The 9,786-nt window shown below is 41.6% G+C and overlaps 1 long non-coding RNA gene across 1 annotated transcript; it reads left to right on the top strand.

The window, feature by feature from the left end:
* The first annotated feature begins 599 nt into the window (after positions 1–599).
* Positions 600–9,271, top strand: LOC129151419 (uncharacterized). Its single transcript, XR_008558100.1, has 4 exons — positions 600–677; positions 2,525–2,591; positions 7,367–7,412; positions 9,248–9,271. It is a non-coding gene; the product is annotated as an uncharacterized LOC129151419 (long non-coding RNA).
* The last annotated feature ends 515 nt before the right edge of the window (positions 9,272–9,786 follow it).

Raw genomic sequence — 9,786 nt, 5'->3', positions numbered from 1 at the left:
TAATGTGAAAAGAAATAAAAAATAAAGAAACAAATGAAAAAAGGAAAATAAAGAAAAAAGAGATAACAAAATAATTAAAATAAAATAAATAACAAAAATGAAAAAGTGAAGTGTCATTAATTTCTGCCAAGTTTTAGTGCCAAATGGGAGCTGGTTTAAGATCCCACTGTTCTGTACTGTCTGTGACTTCTCAGTTTCCTGTTAGATTGTTGAAATTCCAAGTAGTCCACCGCTCCTCTATTTGCATCTATCTCCACAGCTTTGACTACCAGCTGATGGGACCAATCTTCCCACTTAACCTGTCTACACACTGTCAATCTAAATCTCTCAAGCAGCTCTTACTGACAGGGCTATAGTTGGGGAGGTTTCCATATGGCTTTCCAGGACTGAAAAGCTTCTCTTCAGGCCATTCCCTGGGGGACCTCAGGGACAAATCAGTTTTTTGTTTGTTTGTTTTTTATCCTTTGTCACTCAGGGTGTAGTCTGGGTGTGGATGTATTGATTGTTTGGTAACTGCAGGGAGGGGCTATCTCTTCAGGAAAAAATGGCTGCTTAGGTCTGGCATGTCAGGTATGTCTCAGTGCCAGACCCCTGGCCACCTTTTCCTGACCCCCTTCTCTCCCCAACCTCTCCCCAGTCTACACAAGTCCCCACTTCTACCTGCACCTCAGCCACAGGTAAGTGTTTGTATTCAAAAGGTCCTATGAATTCGGTTAGGGGATAAAATCAAATACCAGAAAGAGGGGAAAGAGCTGTCCCACTGCAAGCCCCTCTCCCTTCAGCACAATGCGGCTTGGTCAGTTGTTCAGGCTGCCTCCTCTGGGCTCAGCCTCTCATTGCTGTGAGTTTAGATCTAGAATCCCTTGCTGCCAGCAGCCCTGTGGACTTCCTTTCCACATTCAGATGTTATGCCTGTCCCAAGGGATGCGGCCTTGATGCTGTGCTGGTTCCTTCTGAGCCTCTGGGCTTGGAGGTCTCACAATTCTCTCCAGCCCAGATCCCGAGTTTACCATTCTCCAGGCATCCTCTGCTCTTCCTGGCTGTGAATTATCTCATCATCTGTGTCTATTTCACCAATTCGGGGTGGATGTTATTCAATTTAGTTGCTCCTTCTATCTGGTTCAGGATGAGGCTCAGGACACATCTGCCTATTATGCTGTCATTTTGTCTCTCTGTCTTGTCTTCTTATTTATTACTTTATTATCCCATGAGGCAGCTCCAATTCCAGACATCACATTTAAATTTTATGCAAAAAGGAGAGAAAGATAGAAACATCGATGATGAGAGGTAATCATTAATTTGCTACTTTCTGCATGCCTCCTTCTGTGGGTGGAGCCACATCCTGGATAATTGCCCTGACCTGGATTCCAACCATAACTTCCTAGTACAAAGGTCGACATTTAAGCACTGAGACACACCAGCCAGGTTCCTCTCTCTTTATAGATTCAATCAATCAATAATAATAATAAAAGAACACATAGAATTTTAAGAATTCCCAAATGTTCCCCAACTGTCATGAACTAAATATGGGTCACACGGACACCCCTATTTTGAAAGGTTGACTGTGAGACTGTGTATTTTTTTTCTGATGCTGCTGTAATACATTGCCACAAACTCAGTCATTAAACCCCACACACATTTGTTATTTTAAAGTTCTAGTTTGAAGGGTCAGGAGTCCTAAAATCAATGCATTGGGAAGGATTGTGATTCTTCTGGAGGCTCTATGGGAGATTCCATTGCCTGGCCTTTTCCAGCTTGTAGAGTCTGCCTTCATCATCAAAGCTAACATAGTAGCATTTTCAAGTCTTTCACTCTCTGGCCCCTCCTAGTTCTATTCTCACATCTTCCTTTTATCACTCTGACTCTCCTGCCTCCCTCTTTTTTTAATTACTTTATTGTAGAAAGTATAACAGATGTCCCCAATTTTTCTTCCTTTTCCCTACTCCATCCATCGCCCTCCACATCCCAGGCCTTCACCTGTTTATTGTCTGTGCCCATGGGCTGTGACTAATTTTTACTTCTAAATCCTTTAACCTATTTCACTTATCTGCCTTCCTCTTATAAGGGCTTCTTAAAATACCTTGAATTATCCAAGATTCTCTCTGTACCTGAAGATCCCAATATCATTAGTAAAGTACCTTGTACCACTCAAGGCATCACAGTCACAGATTCTGGGATTCATACATGGGCACCTGGTGGGTGAACATTATTCTGTCTGTCATAGAGAATATTTAGGTATCTCCCAGCATGTGAGTGGGTAATGTAGGTAAAGAAAGGGCTTGTTATTTTATCCAATCCACAGTGTTGGCATTTTGTCAGCATGGGTTTATTTCACAAAACATGAAGAGAAGATCCTGGCAAACACGATTCCTTCTTCTAGTCTAGTCCAAGTATAGTACTTCAGTAGCCTAAATTCTTGAGTGGGGGAGGGGGATTGAGTTAAAAGGGAACACTCTTTTTTGCTGTTTCTCTGTTCACTCTGTGTGTGAGTTGAACCTTGATGTGTTTCTCTTTGTCCCAACAGGACCAGCTGGAGGCAGTGTCAGGAGGATGCTGTGAAGCAGGGCTGCTCCCCAGGTCTGGAGTATCAGGTATGTCTGAGGCTTCTCCTCTTAGGAAAGCCTGGCGCAGGACAAAGTGCTACAGGAAATAATATTCTGGGCAAAGATGTGTTCCTGTCCAGATTCAGTGAGAATATGATGATAAAATGTGTCAGAGAGAAAGTGGGGCCATGCGGGGGCCTGATGCGGCGGGGGCCAAACATGGTGGGGATCTCCCTTTTCCGCGTCCCGCGCGGAAAGAGAGATGAACGAACTGGTTCTAAGTGAGGCGGCCAGGGATTGAGAAATAATAGAAATAAAGAAAACAAGACGCAGAAATAGATTCATGAAGCTGGGGCTGGGTGGGACGCCATCTTTCCTCTCTGATGGAGAGGCAGCATGACGATGACCCTGAGCCACACAGCAGGTTTATCTTATATCCCAAAAATCCAGGAAGTAACACCAAAACTTAGGATCAAATGAGCTTATTTGCATTCTTAACTAGACCCTAGCATTACTGGATTTACATATCTAGACCCGCCCCTGCCGACACCTGGGCGGCTATGAAGTCAGAACTGATTAACATGTCCAGCCTCATTGGGGAAGCATGTTCCCAGGGCGTGACTAGGCCTAAGCCCTGAGTTCAGCTGACAATAATTAAGGAAATGCCCAGGTGCCTCCCAGGCGGCCCTCTACAGGGCCATGGTAGGGGAGAAGGTCATGGTCATTGACACCCCAGTCCTTTTCTCCTCAACACCTTGTGCCAAAGACATGCAACCCAACATTGAATACTGCTTGGAGCTCTCTGCCCCGAGCCTGCATGTCCTGCTTCTGGTGATCCCCATTAGCCACTTTAATGAGAAGGATAGAGAGACAAAAATGGCATAAAGGAGGTATTTGGAGAGGAAGCCAAGAGGTACACCATTATCATATTCACTAGGAAGGATGAATTGGGGGATCATTCCATGGAAGATTACCTTAAACATGACACATCACTTGAAAAGTTGGTTAACAACTATGGAAGATGATACTGATTTTTCAACAATAAGGCAGGTAAGGCTGAGCAGGATATCTAGGTGAGGAAGCTCCTCAGCATGGCCAAACATTTGGTGGAAGAGAACAGAAGGCCCTGCCCTGTAAATTTCAGAAATAAAGGCAATGGATTCCAGGTGAGAATTCATGTTAAGGTTTCCAAGGATCTCTGTGTTGTATAGACGAGTGGAATGAAGATGGGCACAGTCAAGTGAAAAGGTTCTTATGCTTTATTTAAGAGTATATTTATCCATAATATGAAAAGATGAGGCACAAGGTGGGTAGATTACTTTGAATATTATCATTTGGACTTCATTGGTAAGTTAATGGATAAATTTACATCCTTGTCTGGTTTTACCCTTCATAGTTTTGTACACAAATGATTTATTAGACTTATTTGCTTCAATAAAACTATTCTCTTCTTGCATCCCAACCCACAACACCTTTCTGGCCACCCTGGTGGTTGCTGAACCTGTTGTGAAGAGCTCTGGAAGTTGGCATCTGCAGGGTGTGGTTCTAGCCTCTCCTCAACTCTCTATACTCTCCCTCAGGTGTTTCCACATTTTACAGTTTTTTGATTTTTTTTTTTAATTTTTAATTGAAATTAAGAAGTATCAGGGGGAAGATATATTGATTCTTTTTTTTTAAAATATATTTTATTGACTTTTTACAGAGAGGAAAGGAGAGGGACAGAGAGCTAGAAACATTGATGAGAGAGAAACATCGACCAGCTGCCTCTTGCACACCCCCTACCGGGGATGTGCCCGCAACCAATGTACATGCCCTTGACCGGAATAGAACCTGGGACCTTTCAGTCCACAGACCGACACTCTATCCACTGAGCCAAACCGGTTTCGGCCACATTTTACAGTTTTGAGTTCTGTCTATTGCTAACAGTTTCCAAATGAGTAGCACTAGTTAAGGTCTCTCCTCTGAGTTTCAATTGCTACTTGATATCTTCACTGGGCTCTCTTATAGGATCCCAGACTTAACATGTCCAAACTTCTGGTTTTCCCTCTTAAATCAGTAAGACTTTTGTTTTCCTCTGAACTTGGTAAATGATTGTGCTTCTCACCACGCTTTTCAAACTCAAACCCAGAAGTCCACTTTGATACCACAGCTAGCATCTGGTATCCACGAAATCCTCAAGTCTGTGTGATCATGCACCTGGAACCACCTGCTTCTCCCCACCTCCACAACCACCATCTGGTCCAAGACAGCCTCTTCTCTTGCCTGAACTATTTTACAAATAATCTACTAACAACTTTCCCCTCAATAATTATTGGGCCTTACACTTCTATCTATTTCACACACAACAGCCAGAGTGACATTTTATTTAAATTTTTAACATGAATGAAGAATGTATTCATAACTAAGGAATGCAAGCTTTTACCTCTGAGGAGCTTATACTTTAACTTACGTGTAAGAAACAAAACAATTATTGATTCAGTGTAATTAAGTGAATATTGGTATAGGGAACTCTGTAAATATAAGTGCTATAGAATATAAGACAAGCAAAAATTCAGCACAGGGGCCTTTGTGTCAGTGAATCTTCTTAGATCTGGTGTGTATTAAACTCAAACATGACGGCCATGAGAGGAAAGTCAGTACTTATTGAAAACCTACTAAATTCAAAGCACATATATAAACTGATTTAGTTTTCATAACAACTTTATGCACAGATGTTCTACAGATGAGGACACTGATGCTCAAGAATTTTAAATTCACTTGCTCTCTTATCTCTAGGCCTGAGCTCTCTCCCTCTTCTTTGATGGCTACAAGGAACAGTGCTATCAGCAGAGAGGGGAAAGGGTACAGGATGAGTTTATGCAATGTAACCTGGACATTGCACTCTCTTATTTAAAATGCTCTAGTAAGTTCTTGCTGATCTTCAGGTCAAGTTCAGAATCCATGACCTGTTCTGATCCTCTACCTTCTTTCTACATACTGGTTTCACCAGCCTCTCCTTTAGTTCTTGAGTTATACTCATGTCCACTCTAGAGCTTTAAATTTTCAAAGTTCTCTTTCCTGACACTTCTCCTTTCCCATTCCACCTAATACCAGGTCCATCACCTTAAGCTTAAACTCACTTCTTTAAGAAATCCTCCTGATTGTCCCTTGGAACGAACTCCCTCAGCCCCTCAGCCCCTCAGTCCCTCAGCCCCTCAGCCCCTCAGCCCCTCAGCCCTATTGGCACTCCAAACATGGCCACAATCACATCAAGTGATTGCTACAGATGTATTTGTGATGGTTGCCTACCCACAAACTTCATGAGAACAGAATTTAGTTTCATCTTCTGTAAAATGGAGATAATAATATGTATCTCAGGGATTGTTGTAAGGATTAAGTGACTTGCTCACAAAGTAATCTGTAAATACTTGAAACTGGATTAATGTTCTATAATTATTAGATGCTATTATTTTTATTGTTATTATAATTATAGAAATATATAGTTCCAAATAAGTTAATGAGACATCAAGGATTTTATATAACCCATAGATGGAGTGAAAATTTCCACTCTAATATACAGACAGAAAAATATAAGTATATATAAAGATGTATGGACAAGGACATTTATCACTGCATATTTTGAAATAGTAAAACCAGAAATAGCCAGTATCAATAAAGGAATGGTTGTATTAGCATAAATGGTTGCAAGTGAAACAAATTACATCTATTTGTGTAGACTAACAGACATGTTATTAAGCTGATTGCAGGATAGAAAGTCTAATAAATCTTCCTATGTGTCTGTATATGCTTCTGTGTCTTTGTATAAACATAGGAAAACACAGCAGAATATATGAGTTAACAACTTGTTTTCTCGTGTTTTAGAGATATTAAAATTACTAATTTTAGATCATATACATTTTCATGGTAACAATCCTTTGGATTTAAAAATAAAACATGAAATAATTTAGCAGGGATGGGGGAAATGAAGAAAGTCTGACAACCGGAGTGAAATGAGAGAAACCCAAGTAGAAAGATGACTGATGATTTCAATGGTTTTGGGTAAGGCCAGGTTAGAAAGCAGGGAAGTTGGGCTGGCATGGAGACTTAACAAAGACAAGGTTAAAATAAAGTATAGAAAGCTTCTACAAGTAGCAGATTAATCAAGATTGCATATCATGTTTTCACATTTTTTATTCCCTTTTAAATTTAAATTTGGGGAGTCAATATAAGGCTCACCAGGCAAGTGAAGAGAATGTCAGGTATGTGGCTATCCATCCTGTCATCATCTTCATTTGCCCACCTGGATGGGGAAGGTCCCAAGTGTTACTGTATTTATGTTAGTAGATGAGTCACCTCTACATCGGGCATTGGCAAGATGTGGGGAGCCTAGTTTCCAATCTCCTCACTTCCCCTTGTCTCTCAACTGCACATCACAGGCATCACTGGGCACGTTTCTTCTTCCAGGGAGAGCAGAAGGTCTCCTGAAGCCTCTGGATTTTCTCCAGGAATAGCAGAACCTCTGGAATTACAGTTAGGAACTGTAGAGAAGTGAAGTTAGAGCTTCAGGAACAATGCCTTGTAGATGGCATCTGTGGGGCTCCTCTGAGTGAGAGCAAGACCCATCATGCACTTGGAAATGTATTAAAACAGCAGAAACAGTAGGGTCTCAAGATTGTCATTATGGACAAGTTTATAATGACCAGCAAAGACTATGACCATGGTCTTCATTTGACCACAGCCTACTCACAAATTACTGTGGATTACACACTATGACTCCATTTCTTTACTTTGTGAAAAGATGAGATTTTAAATCTGGTACATCATTTTCCCTCTTTATTTTCCAGGACTGTGAGAAAGAAACTACATCTCAGAAAAGGGACACTCCAAATGGTAAGCATATCCTTAAAATATGTTAAGCTCATATCTGAATTCCTTTGAATGTGTTGTGCATCAAAGGGAAGTGGGAAAACTATCTAGATAAATCAAAACAAAAATATATCCTGAAGACCTTGCTCAGGTCAATGACTACAACCTGTCTCTAGGGAACTCTTAACACTGTTGAGTAGGTGTAGCACCATCAAAGGTCTTTGGCCCTTTGCGGGTGTACCTGACATTCTCTAAAATGTTACAAAACTGGGTTTGCTTGCTGTGCCTACTTGGCCTCTTCCTCCTGGTCCTGGATGAAAACACCTCCTTCTACTATGCAGAATTCAGTGATGGAGCTCAGTATCCATGTAGTGATTGCCATTAGTGATGTATCCTAAACTCTGCAGATGTCAGTAACTTTCCAAAGGCAAAATAAAAGGGTGTGGAGTTACTGCATTTCAGCTGCTTTCTTTAAATGCCATGATCACTCCCCTCCCAAGCTTGCCATGCAGACACAGAGTGACATTCCACAGGGATGGCACCCTGAATGACGGAGTTTCAGTGAATATCCCTAGAGTTGCTGACTCTGCCATTTGCTCAGCATATAGGTTTGGTGTTGACCTTGCTTCATAGGAGAAGTGGTGGGAACAGGGCATGTGTGGAGAGACAGTTGTGGTGCAGGTTTTTACAGATATTTATTGAGATTTAATTTAAGTACAGTAAGATATGCAAATAATAAATATACAACTCAATGACTTTTACACATCTACGCATTATGTGACCATCATCTAGATAATGATATGGCTCATTTCCATCTCCTTACAAGAGCTCACCAAAGGAAACCACTCTTCAGACTTTTACTAGCATGGGCTAATCTTGTATGTTTTTGATTTTCATATAATGTACTCATATTGTATGTGGTTTTGCATCTGGCTTCTTTCACTTAGCATGTTTTGGAGATCCAGCCATGTTGCATATCAGTAGTTCACTCTTGTCTTTTATTAAATGATGAGTTATATACTATTTTATGAATATAGACTCAGTGTCATTTTAAACTCAGATTTTCCCTGGATTTGCTTTAGCCCAGACTTTAGCTGCAGTACTTACCTTTGGTAGCAAAATTAGAGGAACACTAAGGACAAAGCTCAGTGAAGCCAAGTTTAACATTTTAATCTCCCAGGAAGATGAAATGTGATGTGCATCACATTATTCCTGTAATTCCATCTGTAGGGAAATATATTCTCCACATTCACACCACAGAGAACAGTGTTAGTGGGTACTCATTGTTAAAGCCATGAGGTGCCTTTTGACATCAATGAAAGACAAAGTTAAGTTGAATATGGTTGTAATGAGAAGTGACTTCTAGCGTGCTCCGTCTGGTAACCCACAGATGGTATGTGTAGTTGCTTTTTCATGAAAAGTAATTGTATAGAATCATTTTTCAAATACATCCAGAAGACTTTGATACAGTCAGCATTAGTCTTCAGTGGGAATACATAGTCACAGCAGTAAGAAAAGACAGAGATGAGATGAGTAGACTGGACCCAGGTGAGGAGGTGAAGAGTAACAAAGCACTCACATGGTGCTAGTATATCAAAGAAGGTACCAGAAAAGGGGGAATATTCAGAGATGAGAATGGCAGCATGTCAGTGGGTGAACACTGGGCAGGGACTGTGATCCAACTCCTGCTTCTGGGTTCACTAGTTTTCTGGAGGAAGCCGTTCCCATGCTTGTGGCTGGAGCTGCTCTGGGAAGGCAGCCCTGATGCTTCCCAAGTGTTTTCCCCTGTAATGTGTGGCTTTGGAAGGCGTACTCAGATCAGCCCAGGGTTTCAACTCTCTCCTGCTTTCCTCTGACAGAGACCCTGAACATTGTCCTTGTGGGAAAGAGTGGGGTTGGGAAAAGTGCCACTGGGAACACCATCCTCGGGTGTTCAGAGTTCCCCTCTCAACTCCGAGCCCAGCCAGTCACCACCACGTGCCGGGAAAGCAAAAGGAAAAGGGCTGATCAGGACATTATTGTTGTGGACACTCCTGAGCTCTGTCTGCTGTCCAGTGACCCATCCCAGCTAAAGATGGTCCAACAGTATATGCCCAGAAGTGATGTCAACACGGTTCTGGTACTGGTGCTCCAGCTGGGACGGGTCACCAACGAAGACAAAAAGGTGATGGCGACACTAAAGACCATCTTCGGAAAGGATGTTAGGGAATACATGATTGTGCTTTTTACTCGGAAGGAAGACCTGGGGGACGGGGACATTAAAGATTACTGCAAAAACACAGAAAACAAGTTTCTTAAGAAGACAATTAAAAAGTGTCGGGAGCGAGTTTGTGCTTTTAATAACAAAGAAACTGGCCAAGCCAGTGAAGACCAGGTAATAAATCTTTTGAAAATGGCC

The sequence above is a fragment of the Eptesicus fuscus genome, chromosome 14, assembly GCF_027574615.1.
Source record: "Eptesicus fuscus isolate TK198812 chromosome 14, DD_ASM_mEF_20220401, whole genome shotgun sequence".
Taxonomy (NCBI): domain Eukaryota; kingdom Metazoa; phylum Chordata; class Mammalia; order Chiroptera; family Vespertilionidae; genus Eptesicus; species Eptesicus fuscus.
Note: the sequence above shows the minus strand (reverse complement) of the source record. Positions and strands in the feature narration are given on the sequence as shown.